The sequence below is a fragment of the Mastomys coucha genome, unplaced genomic scaffold (assembly GCF_008632895.1).
Source record: "Mastomys coucha isolate ucsf_1 unplaced genomic scaffold, UCSF_Mcou_1 pScaffold14, whole genome shotgun sequence".
NCBI classification, from domain to species: Eukaryota; Metazoa; Chordata; class Mammalia; order Rodentia; family Muridae; genus Mastomys; species Mastomys coucha.
Genome location: NW_022196896.1, coordinates 131,397,741 through 131,411,227, shown reverse-complemented (window position 1 = coordinate 131,411,227; position 13,487 = coordinate 131,397,741). Strand labels below are relative to the sequence as shown.

Below are 13,487 nucleotides of genomic sequence, written 5' to 3'. Positions count from 1 at the left end.
CTATACCCCTGGCTGTACATGCAGCCCCACCCCCTCCCCACAGTGTGTCCTATTGAATTAGTCTTGATTGTCATCCTCTGGCCATAATTTGAAAAGGAGAAACCTGGAGGTTCTTCGCATCAGGGACTCGCATCTGGGGGCAAACCTCACTGTGAACATGACAGAAATTGGAGTGAAGGTTTCTGGGGGTCAGACACTACAGAGCCTCCACCGTCCGCAGAATAGGAAACAGTTCCAGTGACATCTGGGGCAGCAATCTGGCTTTCTCGCGTGTTTCTCTCACATGCCCTCTGTGTTCCAGAAAAAAGAATTGGCTCATAAATTCCCAGCCCAGGATCTAGCCCAGGCCCCAGAAGTAGTCAACACAAAGCTGCGAGGAGCACACCCACTTTCGGGGGCAGCCATTCTTGAGGTGTAGAACCCTGACCCATTCTACACGCTAAAGAAAAATTCGCTCCCACATTCTGTCCTTCAAATGCAGATGAATACTTGAAACTGTTTCCCAGCGGAACTGAAAGGACTGTTTGACATCATCAAAACCTCAGCCTTCAGCACACAGCTTTTGTTTCTTGGGCCTGGCCCAGCAAGCCCCGACCCCAGCAAGCCCTGACCCCAACCCCAGTGAGCTCCGGCTCTGGCCCCAGTGAGCCTCCCAGCCCCAGCAAGTCTGACCCAAGCAAGCTCCAACCCCAGAGAGCCCTGACCCCACTGAGCCCTGACCCCGGCATTTCCCGGCCACAGCTTGCCTTGCCTTTACCTCTCACTTCTCTGTTGCCCTTTCTCTTGTTTTCCTGGCCAAGCAGCTCCTGCATCATCAGCCGGTTACAGGTCTGGCTATGTGTCTATTCATTATATCCTATTTGAGACTTGTTTTAACCACACTCCCCAGTGAAATGAAGCACTCTTTAGCATCCAGCATTAATGAAGGCAAGGTTTTAAGAAAGAAAATTTTGTGTGATTTCTGCACAGAGATCACCAAACTAGGGGTTCCAGCCACACCCATGGGAGTGCTGCCTGGGGCACTTGGTCATGGCTTTCTTAGAACGAACAGTTTCAGTGACAGTTTACCCAGAAAATCCCTCTTAACGACCCAACTTTCTGTTCACAGTCATTGGTCTAATTGACCAATGATCTGATTCATTGGTGTCTCTCAGGCTTGTATTCCTAATAAACCTGCACTGGGAACCTTCAAGGACACATGCAGACTAAAACAGAAAGCCTTAAACAGAGGGATGGGGTCCCAGCCACCTATGTGCTTATGTTCTTATGGAGCAGAAGTGTGCTCCTAAATCATGGAGCTTCAAGTCATACAGAATAATGTAAAGATAGGTAATAATCATGCCTAAATGCCCTTTATTTGTTTTTAATTTTTAATTTTCCTTTCAGTTTATTTTGATACATTTATGGAATATAGTGTTTCAATCTACATATTTATTTGTAGAGTAATCATACCAGGGTAATTAGTCTGTCCATCATCTCAGATATTTATCATTCTTTTGTGGGGAGGACATTAAAGATCTATTCCTATAGCTAATTGGAACATACAACCTGTACTTCCTACTGCATCACTCATAGTGGCCAAGATATGGAGCTAGTATGTCCATCAATGAATGGATGGATGTTTTAAAATATGACATAGGTATATATTTACATATATGATATGATATGATATATGATACATACATATTTATTAAAAACTTGACATATATATGTTTGTATATTATATGGAGTCAGCCAGACGTAAAGAGATGAATACAGCATGATCGCTCTCACACACTGAATCTGAAACCATCAGACCAAAGACTTCTTAAATCTTTAAGAGGAACTTAGTTAGGGACAGACCTCATTTAAAGTTAAAAGACAAAAAGTATAAAATTTTAGACTTGGAAAAGATTTTAGTCTCCCAGTCTGTCCTCATTGATTTTTAGGGATTTTTAGTAGAAAAAAAGTTGGAACTTGAGAAAGAAATGCATGTAAGTGACCTGCATCCCTACACGTGGACCTGAATCATGTATGTAGAAGTCACAGTCAACTGTGTGGAGTAGCGCCCGTTCATAACTCCGAAGGCTGTGTGCAGTCCTCAGCTGAGAAGAAAACCAGGACCAGGTGTAAACACCAGAATTAAAACATATACACACTTAAGGTCATCTCTTTCTCTTTTCTCAGGCTCAGCCCTTTGAAAAGAAAGAGTTGTGACTTAATTTCCATAGATGTTCCAAAGTGCTGGCTTTCCTCTAAAAGGCTGGGCAGTCCAAAGCTTAGCAGTCAGCTCTGTACCTCCACCAAAGACTGGGCTCAGCACACAGTCACAGAGTCACCAGTGACCTCCACATGGCAGTGCCGAGCTTATCCTCAGACAGCACGCTACTGCACGAGAGCTACTTTGAGGATCTGTTGTACTGTCCAGTACTTCCTTGGACAGTTATCTGCCCCATTTGAAGGCTTCATAAAATGAGTGTCAATTCAGTTTACTCTGTCTCTTGGCTTCACTGCTGGAAATTTCCTGCCGCTAGACTCTCCGCTGCCACTGAACATTTAAGAGTACCTGCCCTCAGCTGTGTCTAGGGAGCCAATTTATCTCTATTTTATTCACTTATTAGATTTATTCTCTTTTTCTGTTAAATAAAAGAGGGTCCCACTTGTGTACTAAGGCAAGCTTAATTAAAGAGGATGGAGACTAAGGAAAGCCCCTGCTCCTTTAGCCCTGAGCATGCGAAGGCAGGACTCTCCCTCTCCTGCTCATGGCAGAAGGCGGCCAGATCCAGACCGAGCGTCTACCCTTCTTTCCCTCTCTTTGATTGCCTTCTCTCTGCTCCCTGCCACGCAGGCTGCACAAGTTCCTGCACTGTCTTCCGAGAGTTCTCTTTGGAGAGTGCTCCGGACCACAGCCAGGGGGAGGCTCTTGGGTTGAGGACTTCTGTTCCTCCCTTCTGTGGCTGAAGCACTTTGTCCCTCCCATGCCTTTTCTCAGCTTCTCTGGCACAGAGCGTGAAACCTATGCCTGGGACGAGGGTCCAGAAGTCCCAGCAAAAGCCATGAGTGGCTCAGCCTCTCAGACTGGTGGTCTCTATGCATCTGACTCTTTCTTCCCTGTTACAGTTGTTCAGCAGGGCCTGATCTATCCATGCTCCATTCAGCCTGCCTTGCCTGCCTTTAACCAGCAGACAAGCCGTGGGAGCTTTGCATTCCCAGTCACAGGGGAGAGCTATGGCTGCCAGCCAGAAGACTTTGCTCAGCAGCTGGAACAGTGCTGAGTGCAGTCCACAGAGGGCACACCCAAACAACAATCCCTGTATGTGGGGTCCCCAGAAATGCTCCCTGAGACATCAAAGTGCCCAGCTAGCTATGTGAGCACTTCTCTGTCATTGGTTTCACCCATAACCATACTTTGCTTGTACAATCAGATCTTTGAAAGCCGGCCCTGACATTCCTTCTGTATGCAGGCATGCTTCATATCGGTAACTTGTCCAAGACACTGTCTACCCCAGGATGTCTTAAAGGAGAGCAGTCATTGTAGAGTTAGAGTGTGCGGCTTGCAAACCAGCTCTGCCAGCAGCCCCTCACTCTCACTCCCACTCTACCCATCGTTAGGATGCTACCCATCTGGAACACACACCTCCCAGTGGCGGGGATAGTTCAGGCTTTGTCCCACACACAGTGACCACTCACAGCACACTCATCATGAAAGCAGTGCCTTCGGCACCTGTCACTGCTTCCTTCCGGAAGGATGTACCAAGAGAGCTGCCTGTGTCTCACCCACATCCCAGATTACAAAGATTATCATCATTGTAAACATTTGAACAAAGGTAAATTCAGGTTAAACAGAAAATTAACTTAATCACAAACTGGAAGCAGCATCCATTTTACCTTAGGGGAAAAAAAAACAATGTTTGAAACCTTGCCCGTGCCTACACTCTCATATACAAATGCATACATACAGGAAGAAAAAAAAAAAAACAAAGCTAAAGGCATCCTCTGTGGCCTCCCCTCCCCCCCAAGAGCATCCCAAGCTTAGATCTTAAAGATATTATTTCATTTTCTTGTATAAAGTTCTGGGGGGTCGGTGGGCAAAGGAAGATGGTGTGCAGAAACTCAATTCATTTTTAAAATCTTCATCTTTTTGTTTTGTTTTGTTTTGTTTTGTTTTGTTTTGCTTTACCTGGTACTTAAGATGCAGTTAATGAGATGACAAAATGCAGGAACTTTATTCTATTAAAGATAAGTTCAAGAAAAATAAAATCATGAAAGTATATGACACAAGAGAGAAGGAAGAAATTATAATAATAGCTAATTGTTGAAGGATCAATTTATTGGAACTAATGTTAGGCAACTGTAGTTTTTAAAATGGGGAAGGCGAGAATTAATGTATGTTAGGAAGATCATGGCTGTCAGTTGAGTGTATCTTTATTATGAGATGTTTGGGGCTGGAGTGCTTGAGTGCTGGTCTCGCAAGCATAGGAACCTGAATTTCAAACACCCCAGAAGTGGGCATCAGGTCTCATTACAGATGGTTGTGAGCCATCATGTGGTTTCTGGGATTTGAACTCAGGACCTTTGGAAGACCAGTCAGTGCTCTTAACCACTGAGCCATCTCCCCAGCCTAGGAACCTGAATTTCAAATCCCAAAAACTCACGTACAAAGGCAGTGGTGGGGCAATGTGCGCACAGTCCCAGCAGGGGTGACGTGGGTGGCAGACAGGGGCCATCCCTGGTAGCCTCTGGGTTAGTAAGCCTGACCTCCATGGTAAACCTCCAGGGCAGTGAGAGAGCTCGTATCAAACAAAAGGAAGAAGGTGCCAAGGGACACCTGAGGACCTCTTCTGTCTTACACACATGTCATGCCCACGGGTACCCAGAAACCCCCACACAAACGTATGTCCATATGCACGTACCAAAAACACAAATGCGTTCTGAATAATTTTTAGACTTTTGTATTTTAAGGTATTTCCTAATTATTTGGGGGGGGGTCCCTAATTATATTTTAATTGAAAAAATAAAAGGAGTAAAAACTGAGTTATTAACCAGTTAAATGAGAGTTGCAACCAAAATTATAGACAGAAGTTTCTGAGGATATCTATGTGTGCATGTGTATATGTTTGTGGCTTATATAAATTTATAGCTTAGTCCTAATTAAATCCAACTTAGCCTTTCACTGTTGAGTTTGAAATCAGAGATTCAAATGTTTGTGATATACCCAGAAACAAATAATCCTTGGAACTAGTAAGAGAAAAACATACATCTTTTCATTTGTATTTCAGCCTAAAAGGAGGTGTGGGTGATGTGGGGCAGAGGCATGCGGCTGAGAGACACAATAGGAAGGAAAGGTGGACTGGGCTCCAGGGTTGGGAGGGACACACAGCAAGTCCCTGTAGAAGAAGTATAGCCACACAGCTGCCAGTCAGAGTGCGTGCCAGCCCGGCAGTAAGAACACCTCGTGTGGGGAAAGCAGGATTGTCCCTCGCATGGAAACCATGGGACTCTCAAAGTGAAGCACTGTCTATCCGCATTAAGTCACACCTTCTGACACCCCTTCTCAAAAGACACACTTTCTTATAGCTTTGACATCAAGTTCCTTCTCTTTTAGACTTGACAACTAAAATTCCAGGGGGCTGGGGAGTCCCTAACCCCTAAAATTCTAGACCTGAAGGGGGTTTGCTTCAGTGCTGTGCTTAGAAATTGGTATCTTGCCATGCCACCATGTCCACTTCAAAATCGGGTTCAGTGAAATACTGGCCAGTTTTCCCCCATTGTAGAATAACTGCATTTGTCTCTCTCTTGTTAGTGGAGTCTCCTCGTTTCTTGTAAATAGTCATTTTTCCAGGATAGTCTTCGTGTTTGGAACATGAGCAGATCATAGGCCATGTGCCACCTCGGTTCTGCTACTTCCTTTCTGCAGCCGAAACCAAAGACTATTCAAAAAATTCTACACTCTGCCGTAAGTAGCCTCGGGGGAGAGCAAATGACTCCATCAAATAAGTGATGCTAAGGATAATTAATGCAGAAGCCAGCTGTGCTCCCTGCCATGGTTATCATACTCGCTTTTGAGGCTCAGTGCCACCTTCTACCTTGTATGTCTGGCTTCTGCAAAAAATGAAAAGCCATTAAATCTGAAATTGTGAGTCTGAGTGTTATGGCAGTATCAGGCTGAAAAATCACATAAGGTCTTATAATAAAACAGTACTCCGAAGCGGCTGAAGGGATGTCTAATTCCCTGACTGTCGAGTAACTGACTTTATAATGCCTACTTTAGTTCATCACCATCAACAACAGTACCAATAATGGATCAGAAATTTAGGGCCACTTTTTTCTGTACATAGCAGGAGCTTTACAATTAATGCACAAATCCTAGGCATGGCTCTTGGCACTGCCGTATGTACCTCACGTGGGTTTTTGTTCTGATAGAATGAGCCCGGTGGCCAGAGAACCCACCAAAGCCTAGGCTGGGCTGGTGTCAGCCAAGTACCCCAGATTATCTGTTGGTATGTCATCTCAGGGTCCCTCCCCTTCCTTCTGTCCTTGCACCACCACCTCTGTGACCCCCTAGCCTACACCATCACTGATCAATCCCAGCATTTCAATAGTCAAGCACACGCAGTGCTCCTGACATTGGACTGTCCCCAGCTAGATATTTCCACCCATTCGAAGGGTCTTGGCATATCATAGTATATTTCCAACTCTACCCTCTCTGTTTTGATAAGTAATACTTCTTTTATTTATTTATTTTTAATTATTTGCTTGAGAGAAGGGAGAGAGAGAGAGACAGACAGACAGACAGAGACAGAGAGAGAGAGAGAGAGAGAGAGAGAGAGAGGGTGAGCGACAGCCTATGGAGGCTAGAAGGCAAGTTTTAGAAGTCTGCTTTTCTGCTTTCCCTAACTTGTCTCTCTTGCTATTTCTTTTGTGATGCCTTCTCCTGTCCAGCAAACTCCTGGCCAGTTCTCCTGTCTCCTTTCCCCCATCTCTTCCTCATAGTGATGCGCACCATTACGTTCAGCCTTTCACATGGCTTCTCCTTTCCCCCATCTCTCCCTCATAGGGATGCGCACCATTACGTTCAGCCTTTCACATGGCTTCTGAGGACTGAACCCAGGTTGTCAGGCTTGAGTGACAAGCACTTTCACACAATGAGCCAACCCTTCCCCTCCCCTGAATAAATATGGATGGCACGTGGCACTTTCATTGTGAGTCACTCTCTGTGTTCTGCGTTTCCCTGTATCCTGAAAGCCGCCCACCTCTGTCTACTCTAGACACTGGAGTGTGTCGTAGATTTTCAAGAGGCTCGGATGATCCTCAGACATAGCCCCATTCTTTTTCCTCTCAGCCCACTGTACCAATTCCCCCCATCCTCTCTGCTCCATGGTTGCTGCTAGCCTCTCACAGTCAAGGCTGAGCCACAGCTATAGGAAGCTCCACAGTGGAGTCTCTACCTGAACCTACTATGACTGTAAAACACGCCCTCTCCTACTCAGCTTGTCTTTTCTCGCCCGGCACGGAACCTGTCAGGACAGCTGGCCTTCTGTAGGAGTCTTTAATACCTGTCTTCTCCTCAAAACCACACAAGTCTTCTAAAAAGTTCATCTCTTTCTCCAAGAGGACCCCCGTGTGGCCCCTTCCTCTCTCAGAGGGGTAAGGAGCGTTCCACCTTAACCAGAACCCAGAGCCCCGCCCTTCACCCTCATTCTTCACGTATCCCAGGAGGCTATCCCATGAGCCTCAGCGACGTCTCCAGCAGCGTGTCCCTAGCTTATGCACCAGGATGATAGTCCCTCATCCCACTTCACCCACCACCGATCCGTTGATATGTTCAGGTTTCCAGAAAGCCTTCTCGTATCCTAGAAAGAAAGCTTGAAGACATGTGGATTTCTTTCAGAGTTTTCAGTTTATAACTAAAACTAAGGACATGTATGACAGACAGCTCCTGGGGTAAACGCATTCAGCTTTAAACCTGCTGACCTGAGTTCAATCCCCAGGATACACACAGTGGAAGTGAAAACCAACTTTCATAAACTGTCTTCTGACCTCCATACACACACACACACACACACACACACACACACACAAACACAAACACACACACACACACACACACACATGCACAAATAAAAGGTAATTTAAAACATAAAAATCTTCATAAGCATGTGAGTCTATCAATTGTAGGCAGGCAATATTACATATCCCCCCACATATAATAAAGATCTATATAACTAAAATGGGTATTTTGTGATATGTATTAAACGTATCTTAACTGTCTTAACACAGATCAAAGCAAACCAAATCTCTGTGTCTGAAAGGAAACACATTAACCCTAGCCCTGGATTTAATGTGAGAAAATGAAGTGTACCGTAAGACATTCTTGGTTCCATTTAAAAGATAATGATCGAAGCATTTACTGTGAGGAGTGTGAACACACAGTGAACCAAAACACTAAGTCTCACCTCACAGTAAGAGCTCTGAGCAGGCAGGCCACCCTGTCCTTCTAGGGCCAATAATCCAGCTGGGTCTCTTTCACTCCTGTAGCTCTTACTTCTGGGCAGTGCCCCACAACCACACTGAGATGGGCAGAGGTCTTGGTTAGTGCAAGAAAGGCAATTATGCATTCAGGCTTCTCGGAGAGGTGACTTCTGCAAAGTCCACATAAACATTAAACACCAGGGAGTTAATACCAGGAAAGCCATTCGTACTGCCTTTGGAAGGTCTCTGTCCCCGAAGCTCTGCAGATCTCAGTTGGAAGTTGTCCTGGAACATGGGCCAGCTGTGAAAGGCCATGTACTTGGAATTATGTCTACCTTAGACAATGACTGGCCTCTGGAAAGTGGGGGAGGTGCTTTCTCTCCCTTGCCTCTGCACTGTTCATCCTTGCCTCTCTGGTGTCGCTTGTAGGACCCAGACATACCCAGCTCCCATAGCCAGGCTGGGGCTGTGCTGTTGTTGTGGGCACCATTTCATAGACCATTCACAGAGGAAATCTTCCAGAGAAACTCTACAGTTCCCAGGAAGGACATTAAGCATTGTGTCAGTTAAGGGCTCAGACCAATGACCCAGGGAAGAAGTGACTTCTAGCCTAGTCCATTGAAACAGCTGTGAATAGTAGCCTCTGAATGACACACAAGGCAGAGTCTCCAGAGAGGCATGGGGGAGACCAGGTTTGGAATTGTGCTCCATATTGACTGGGAAATAGCAAGCAGGGTCAGGTTTGCTGGGGTTCGTGGTATATGGGGTCAGGAGGGGCTGGGGCTAAGGAACACACAGAGGACTGGGAGGGAACGTAAAGCACTATGACATTTTAAGTGTAAAGGCTGCTGCCTCAGAGGTAGGTAAGAGACACTGAAAGGAGAGAGACAGGAAGCCTTTGCTCTGGAAAAATTCTGGGTGGCTCTAAAGAGCTGAGTTGGCAAAGAAAGCCTGAGCTTGCTGTGTTCATGAAGGTGAACGTTATTCTGTCTCAGCTGTGTTCATGAAGGTGAACGTTATTCTGTCTCAGCATGAGGCCAGCAAACACATTACAGAAGAAACTGACCTGACATAAAACCACTTTTCAAAGGGCTTTTCTGTATGGGGCGCACAGGTTTCTCTGCTGGCTTCCTCTTGTGGCTCTAGGGCATATTCCTGTCGTCCTGACACATGCTCTGTTGTTATCTCTGGGATGGAATAGTCAGCTACACTCCAGCCTCCTCATTCTAGTACTTGGCTGGCTGAGCTGGGAGGGTAGTGAGGGTGAGCGGAGGCCAGCTGCTCAGAGACCCTCGTCATCTTGAGAAGGAAGGGAAGGCAAGACAGTCTCCCTCAACTCCATGGCTCACTAGCTGTGTGTTGCAGAACTCCATGCGCCTCAGGGCCTGTCTGTGATCCTAGGGCAAGGACAGAGACAACGGGACTGATTTCATAGGATGGTGAATTGTAAATCTAATCAGATAGGACACTTAAAGTACTTCAAACAGCGCCTCAGAAGCAAGACCCCCTCAAAAGATGTTAAATTTTATCCTGTGTATGCTGTGGCAGCATTGATATTTACACATTGCTTTTTAAAAACTCAGATAAGCCACTGTGAGTATTCAAAGGACCTTGACTTTAGTTACCAGGAAAGCATGCTGTATAGAGATTCAGATGTGAAAAGAATGTGGTGTAGGTTGCCTACCAGGGTCTGAAATTGTAATTTGTAAATTATAATTAAATAGTTTAATTATAACCTGCCCCGCCTCCTGTGAACTGGAGACCTCCTCTTACTCACACAATGGTACCCATCCCTGAGGGTCTCTTCCTTGGGCTTGAACTTGCAATTCTCCTTTATGTCTTTGTTCTTTGCAAGGCCGGATGGTGGCAAACAGCCCCTCCAAGCATTTCCTTCTCAGCGCGTGCCAACCATTGTGAAGGAAATGGATGTATTACTACTGGTCTGCTGCTACTGAAAGTTCTAGACCTTAATTTTCAAAGGTGGAATCCCATGGGAGGACAACTGCTGAGCCTCACCTTCTGTCCCACAGTGTGTACATCTTTAAGTATTCAGCCACGGCAAATCTTAGTGGCTTCCAACTCAGCCACCCCCAGCAGAATCCAAAGTGGAGCTGCCAGTCACACCTGTTCAGTCCTTGAGAGAGGCTTGATGAGCCCCCTGAGTTCTTTTGCCCTCTGTTCAGGAAATCCTCATCCAAGGACAAGCAGTTTCCTATGCCCTTGGAGAAATTCTCAATAACCCTAGAGGTTTAGGGCACGGAAATAGGAACTCCCCCACATGTCAGACCCATGGGAACCTTATACCCAGCACATGGTTGTAGACTCTCGATGTTGGCTCATGATGGTCATTGTCACTCAGTGCCCACCCACCAGTTACTACTAAAGTCACGTGTAGTAGCTATTGGTGACCTTCAAGTTTGTTCCAATTTGGGGGTGGGGTGGGGCAGGAGGCACTTATCTCCGAGTGATAACGTACCCACATATTGGTTAATAATTTGAATCAGGTTGTCAGGTTGAAATAGGGAAAATAAATGAAAAACAAGATTGTAGATCTCACACTAAACACCCTCCTTGTTCCATGTAAAGGGAAGTAAGAAAATTCATGTCAATGGCTTGCAAACCCCCTTATTTTAAAGACCATGCAAACTGGGCATATAAACACTCAAAGTCCAAGAAACCTCTAACTGGTTCCCATTGTGTGACATCTTTTTTGGTTGATAGAACCTGTTGGCAGGGTTAGACATATCTATAGACTCAGAGCATGGATCAGTGGGAAATGACTGGCAAGGAGGAACTTAGTTTGACCACCAGAGTAATGGGCTGAGCTAAGCTGGGAAACAAAGCCTTGGGCAGGTAAACTCAGGACTGAGATCTGCTTAGAGGTCAGAAGCAACAGTTCAACATCACCACCTGAGGCAGTTCCCAAGACCTGAATGATAACTGTACTGGTCTTGAATGAGCCCCATAAAGGATGGCCCCTATAAAAGGCAATGACAATGGGTCCTCAAGCTTCTACAGATGATCTTAGAAGCATAAGTTAAAAGGGGAGTCAGTATCAAGCCTGACTGTTAGCATTCCTCGCATGCATGCAGCCGTATGCTGCATGCACTACAGGCATTCTGTAAGAGAGCACAGTAAACCCAGACACCAAGTTTCCTCCATAGGAGATTTCAATTAAATGGTTGCAGAGTGCTCATTGTCGAAAGAGCTGAGCGAGGATCACTTTGAAAAGCACAGCAGTGGCCCATGGTCTGGAACTTGGCTGGGCACAGACAGGAGAGCTGGGTGGGGACACAAACAGGAAAGCCAGAGGGTGCCGGAACCCTTGACTCCCCCACTGTAGTCGTGGTCATCAGAACTGTGTCTCCATGTTTCATTATGTGACACAGGCTTGTGTGCCTAATGAGGCCACCTCCATGTTTCAGAGCTTTCTTCACACTGGGAGGACTGTTTGCATGGAGACAGACTCAGTGCAGAATTCTCCTCCTGAATAAGTAACAAACTGTTAAGTACGCAATGAGAGCAAGGGACACGGTGACTGATAGAAGCTGATGTTTCACTGTCCCTTCTGTAGCCTTCAATTAAAGTCACAGAAACCTTCAGCCTCTACGGCAGGAGAATGGCACGAACATGCCCTGGGACTGGCTGAGACGATGGTGTAGCTTCACAGGAGGTGGCTGTGTATCCCCATCCTCAAAGGGATTAGACACAGAGATATGGGGTACCTGAGCCTGCCTCCACAGGGGTGTAGGGCTGTGTTCTCCGAATAGCATGGGGGGAGCACATGTGGCAGAGGGCAAGGGGAAGAAGTCAGAGAGATGGAACAAGAAGCCCTATACCACAGAGCTCTATACCACAGAGCTCTATACCACGGAAGCTCTATACCATGGAAGCTCTATACCACGGAAGCTCTATACAATGGAATCTCTATACCATGGAATCTCTATACCATGGAATCTCTATACCATGGAATCTCTATACCATGGAAGCTCTAGACCACAGAGCTCTAGACCACGGAAGCTCTAGACCACAGAGCTCTAGACCACGGAAGCTCTAGACCACAGAGCTCTAGACCACGGAAGCTCTAGACCACAGAGCTCTATACCATAGCCTATTGCTAATTGAGCCAGAGGAGCAGGGTAAGAGAAGCAATCTTTCAGTGTGCTTACTATTGCTATGTCCAGACATGCACATGGAAATTAACTTTTATAATAATAAATATACCTTGTTTTCCCTCTGTGGCTTTGTTATTTATAAAAAATTTTAATTTCAAGGGTCTTCAAAGTTGCCTTGAAATGTGTTTGTGTAGTCGTTGAAAGAAGGCAATGCTGAACCTCACTGTAACCAAGTAATTTGTCACAAAGCTCTCTCTCTTCTCTTCTCTCTCTCCTCTCTCTCTTCTCTCTCTTCTCTTCTCTCTCTCCTCTCTCTCTCCTCTCTCTCTCTCTCTCTCTCTCTCTCTCTCTCTCTCTCTCTCTCTCTCTCTCTCTCTCTCACACACACACACAGCATCACAATCCTGTAAGTACAGGAGGGTGTCAGTTCTAAGCATGCCCAAGCACTCATGTAATCCTCTACAAAGAATGTGCCTTCCCAAGCCTCTGAACTTGTATTTCTCTTGTCCCCTATTTTTTTCTTGACTTCTATATGTTGTTGAGTATGCATGAGCTTGACATAGGGTTTATGTATTATTTTTTAAACTCTAGTGGACGGTGCCATGTGTAAGCAGCATTAATTGGACTCAGAAAGTTATTTAAAAATAAATAAGTAAATGAAGAAAAGGAATAGGACACGGGGATGGGGGAGAGAAATATCATGATGTCAGCACTGGCATTCTGTAATACATACCCCATGCCTATGTCACAACATACACCACCCCAGGCCACCCCATACCACCACATACCCACCCCAGGCCACCACATACCACCACATACCCGCCCCAGGCCACCACATACCCACGCCATACCACCACATACCCCACCCCATACCACCACATACCCTCCCCAGGCCACCACATACCCACCCCATACCACCAC

The 13,487-nt window shown here is 45.9% G+C and overlaps 1 protein-coding gene across 7 annotated transcripts in view; it reads left to right on the top strand.

The window, feature by feature from the left end:
• The window catches only part of Ptprm (protein tyrosine phosphatase receptor type M), a 705,361-nt gene that overhangs the window by 630,099 nt on the left and 61,775 nt on the right, over nucleotides 1–13,487 (top strand). The window lies entirely within an intron of this gene.